Raw genomic sequence first — 5,818 nt, 5'->3', positions numbered from 1 at the left:
CGCGATGGATCACATCTTGCTCGTCGAGGCAGGGAAGAAGGGTGCCTTGCACGACCGTGGAGGAGTGCTCGAAAAAAACCTAGGTGTAGTGTAATCCCACCTACAAATATTGAAATTTACCTCTAAATTTTATTTTCGAAAGTGGGAAAACCTACAAAAATTCAAAAAAATTAGTGTAATTTGGTGAAAAAACCTTCAAATTTTGTCAATTTATCTATGTTGTTTCACATATGTAGGTTTGCCAAGTTTTTGGAAAAACGTTTTTTTCGAGCACTGCCGTGGAGCTTAGGCCGAACTTCGGAGGAGATCGTGCGCAGAGCTTGGCATGAAGGCCGCCTCTCTCTCTCTCTCTCTCTCTCTCTCTCTCTCTCTCTCTCTCTCTCTCTCTCTCTCTCTCTCTCTCTCTCTCTCTCTCTCTCTCTCTCTCTCTTTCAATTGTCGGGCTGCACATTGGCGCGAGGCTGCAGAAGGCACGTCTATGGACGCATGGCAAGGGGGGCGGGGGGCGCTCATCATGGTGCTTGGCAGGCCCCTCGTAGGCGGCAGGAGTCTCTCTCTCTTTCTCGCTCTGAGCCGCACACTGTGATGCCGGATTGCAGGAGCCACTGGCTGGTTGAAGCAGGACTCGCCATGTGGCAGGGGGGGAGCCGGAATTCCCTCCCCCTTTATGTGTCTCAACTTAATATTGTGCCGTTTTGAATTTCAAAAATGCCGGTTGAGGGCAAGGGAAATAGGAGAAACCCCGTCCAAAAAAATAGGAAAATAGTATGAAACTCCGAAAAATAGACCTAAAATTTAAAATTTTCTTCATGACCCTTCCAATTAATTAAGATCCGGGTTTGAGTGCCTAGCATGTAATTAGTCACAAATTACCTCACGAAAAAGGGCAAATAATGAAGCAATTTATCTGGAGAGCCTGCTTAACAGACTCAAATTATAGTTTTAGCATCTTGGATTGATAGACAATCAAGTTTTCTCATCCCACGACCAGGAGATTTTGCAAAAATTGAAGGGAATTTTGGGAATTTGCAAAAATATTGGGGGTGTTTTGGGAAATTTTTGAAATTTGCCCCAAAGCAACTCGCGTAGCCATCGCGGAGCCCATCGCATCACAGAGAGAGAGATAGAGAGAGAGAGAGAGAGCGCTGCCAGCTTAGTGCCACATTGCCAGGGCAGTGCTTTGATGGAGGCCCTACATGTTGGAATTAGGGTTACAGAGAAACACACACAGCTTGGAGAAGACGAAGGAAGCTCAAGGCACACAATAGAGAGTGTGTTACTTAGTGTGCAATGGAAAGATAGATAGCCCTAGAGTGATGGGCGTATATACAATGCACGGGGGAAAAAACCTCCTAAAGAGGGAAAAAATGCCCCGGCGGTCCTAGTGTGTTCACACACATCACTACCACATGTATATGGTAACAAATCCCCCCTGGAGTGATGCGGTGAACGAGAGCTGGCACATGAGTAAAGGGAAGTGCCATGCCCTGAGGACAGGATCAGTCCACAAAGGGGAGTAAGCCCAAAGCTTTGCGGAAAGCTTCAAGCTTCTCACGAGACAATGCCTTTGTGAAAAGATCTGCAAGGTTGTCCTGTGTTGGCACATAAGCCAAGCTGATCTCTCCTGCTGAGAGCCTCTCCCTGACATAGTGGTAATGCACCTCAATGTGCTTTGTGCGAGCATGAAAAACTGGGTTCCTCGCAACTGCCAATGCGCTCTGACTGTCAGTGTAGATAGTGTTGGCAGTGTCCTGTCCAACACCCAAGTCAGCCATAAGGCGTCTGAGCCATACACACTCAACCGTAGCTGTGAAGACTGCCCTGTACTCAGCCTCACAACTCGAAGTGGCCACAGTAGGTTGCTTCTTGCTCAACCATGATATACATGAACTGCCAAGCATGAAACAAAAACCACTTGTGGACACTCGCGTGTCAAAACAACCAGCCCAATCTGAGTCCGAAAAAGCATGTAAGTCTGGCGGCAATGATCCCCCCTTGGGATAAAACAAGCCAAGATGTAAAGTGCCACTAAGGTAGCGGAAAATCCTCTTGACAGCCTGCCAATGCTTAGACCCTGGGCTATGCATAAATCTGCTGACCTGCGAGACTGCAAACTGAATATCTGGCCTCGTGTTGCATACATAAATGAGGCAGCCAACAGCAGTTTGGTAAAGAGTGACATCAGCAGGATCGCCAGCATCATGTAGACTCAACTTCAAACCTGTTTCCATGGGAGTGGCAATAGGTTTGCAATCCTCAAGTCCAAACTTACATAGCAATGTCTCTATGTAACTTTTCTGACACAAGGCAATACCACCATCACACTGCTTAAACTGTATACCCAAGTAATGATGCAACAGCCCCAAATCTTTCATCTTGAAAGTAGCATTCAAATCAGCCTTAAATTCAGCAATATGTCTCTCATTTGGTCCAGTGATCAGCAAATCATCAACATAAAGAACCACAATGAGAAATACATCATCCTCACGCTTTACATACAATGTGCTTTCTGTTGGACTGTTACGAAAGCCTCGTTTAACCAAATGAGTGTCAGCTTTCTCATACCAAGCACGAGGAGATTGCTTCAACCCATACAAAGCCTTCTTACATTTGCACACTTTGTCCTCTTGTCCTTTTATGACAAAACCGCGAGGCTGCGTTACATAAACTTCCTCAAATATGTCACCATTCAAGAAAGCAGTAACAATGTCTGATTGATGTACATCCCAACCAAAATGAGCTGCCAATGCACATAGAAAACGCACAGTAGTCATACGACAAGTGGGAGCAAAAGTCTCTTCATAATCTATGCCTTTTTGTTGTGCATAACCCTTTGCAACAAGTCGAGCCTTATGGCGATCGATCTCACCATCCGGCTTGCGTTTCAACTTGTAAACCCACTTCGTACCAATGGCCTTTTTGCCAGGAGGCAAATCACATAAAGTCCATGTGTCATTCTCTATAAGTGCATCATATTCTGATTTCATGGCAGCAATCCAATTTTCTGAATTCTGTGCTTCATCAAAAGACAGAGGCTCCTCAACATCATGTAAACTAGACACAGCCAAAGCATAACAATCTGATGCATAAGATGCATGGCGAGAGCCTGAACGAGTACGACTAGATAAAGGTGCATCCAATTTACTGTCACGCAAAGTGTGCACCAGCCATTTTGGCATACCTCTAGCCTGCTCATTTTCAGCCCTTTCCTCATCAAGTACATCATGTACATCTGCATCAGTAATAGGCTGTTCTAAAACATTTTCAGAAACCCCCATAGGCTGTACATTTGCCTCATTGGAACTTACATTCGTATTTCCACCACTGAAAAGAGGCAACAAAGTGTCATAAATGTCCTGTGAGCTTACATTACTGTCTCTAGTACATGACAGCAAGGGTTGAACAGAATCTTCCACAAACACTACATCCCGTGAAACCAAAATACGTTTTGTTTGCGGATGATACAACCTGTAACCTTTGCTTTCAGCACTATAACCAACAAAAATACATTTGACAGCCTTATCATCCAATTTTCTGCGCTGCACTTGTGGCACCAAAGCATATGCCAAACAGCCAAAAACACGCATGTGCTCAATAGAAGGTTTTCTATCATGCCATGCTTCATATGGAGTAATAGACTGCAAAGCTTTCGTAGGACACCTGTTAAGTACATAAGTGGCACACATGATGGCCTCAAGCCAAAAAGAATGCGGCAAAGCTTGACTTTTGACCATACATCGTGCCATTTCCATTAGTGACCTGTTTTTCCTCTCAGCAACACCATTTTGCTGAGGTGTATAAGGCACTGTACATTGGTGTTTTATCCCACGACTAGCCAGAAATGCATTAAATTCATGAGACATATACTCCCCCCCTCGATCGGAACGGAGGGTGCCCATAGTACATTTTGAGACATTTTCAGCCATAGCCAAAAATTGTTTGAAGCACATAAAAACTTCGGACTTCGCTTTAAGCGGAAATACCCACGCATGCCTGGAGTAATCATCAATGAAAGTCACGAAGTACAGGTAATTGCCCAAGAACGGAGTTTGCATGGGCCCACAAACGTCACTATGCACAAGCTGCAACCTGCATGTAGCCCTAACTGAACCATCCTTTGGAAACTTAGAACGCTGCATTTTACCCAGAATACAGCCTTCACAAACATGTTTGATAGGTGCTTCAAGAGGCGGCAAAGAAGCAACCATATCAGATTTCTGCAAACGCAGCAAACTGGCAAAATTCAGATGACCAAAACGTGCATGCCAAAGTTTTGCATCTGAAATAGCCCTTGAATCTGCAACAGCATTTGCAAAATTTTGTCCACACTTGTCATACAAAGTGAGCTTATACAGCCCACGGCACAAAAGCCCAGATGCAACAATTTCATCACCAAAACTGAGATCATGAACTGTACATCTGTCATCCACAAATTTGACTACAAGTCCAAGTCTAGCAAGTGCGGATACAGACAATAGATTCTTCTTGATCCCAGGTACATAAAGTGCATCAACAAGTGTGAAGGAACTGCCATTAGCAGCAGTGAGCACAATCTTTCCAACTCCCTGAACTGGATAAGAGGCGTTGTTGGCACAAGTGACTGAATTCCCATGAGGGACAGACTCGAGAGAGGTAAACAATTCACGATGTGAGGTAATGTGCTTTGTAGCACCACTGTCGAAATACCACACATGTGAATCTGCAGCAACTGACAAGCATGCATCATGGACAGCAGGATTGTAAGTGCACTCTGCGCTAAAAGCCCATTCTCCATCAACATCAGCATCACAATCTCCTTTCACAGAAGACTCAACAATGGCTGCATTTGTAGTGGAACCAGCATTTGCAGTGGAACCACCCTCTTTCTTCTTAGCCTCTTTGACCTTCAACTTAGGACACGACTTGATCAAGTGATCATTGGCTTTACAATAATGGCAACGCATCTTCTTTTTGCCCTTATCACCAGAATTGCTAGACGAAGTGTTGCCAGCAGAAGCATTAGGAACAGAATTTTTGCCACTCGCAGCAGAACCATACGAAGTGGCTGCATTACTGTTACCACCCTTTCTTTGAGAAGCAATAAAAGCCTGTTCAACTGCATGCTGCCTAGTCCTGTTTTTTCTAGAAAGTGACTCTTGCAACAGCAATGTGCATAATGCATCAAACTTGACAACTTCAGGATTTCCTTGGGTCATCAGTCTCCAAGTACTAGCAAAAGTCTGGTAGGAATCTGGTAAGGCATCAAGAACAGTCTGCACAAGGGAACTGTCAGAAATGACTTCACCTGCAGAAATGAGTTGCTCATTGATATCCTTGACACTAGCAAGGAAAGTGTCCATATCATCTTCCTCATGCATAATCTTCGACTCTAGCTCTTTACGCAGCAAAGCAATTTTAGCCTCATTGCGGCTTGCATAAAGACCTGCTAGAATATCCCAAGCCTGTTTTGCAGATTTTGCTGAACGGATGTGAGGAATAATGGTGCGCTTCACAGACAACGCAATCAATGCATGAGCCTGCGCATCCTTAACATCCCAACGAGCTTGTTCTGCTGTAGGAAAAACAACTCTAACAGCTGCAATCCTTGCAGCAAGACCTGCAACATCCTCAATATCGCCTACATCTTCAGAACTAGGACGTACATCAATGCCCTGCACAATGTTCCAGACACCTTTTGACACAAGAACATGTTGCATCATATAAGCCCACATAGGGTAGTTGTCCCCATCCAACCTGTCCTCAGCAGCAAACATCTTGAACACATCTGTGTTGTTGTTGTCAGCCATGGTAAATGCTGCACCTGATGTGAAAACTGCCC

The sequence above is a fragment of the Adiantum capillus-veneris genome, chromosome 16 (genome assembly GCF_014529385.1).
Source record: "Adiantum capillus-veneris isolate H3 chromosome 16, ASM1452938v2, whole genome shotgun sequence".
NCBI classification, from domain to species: Eukaryota; Viridiplantae; Streptophyta; class Polypodiopsida; order Polypodiales; family Pteridaceae; genus Adiantum; species Adiantum capillus-veneris.
This window is presented reverse-complemented; position numbering follows the sequence as displayed.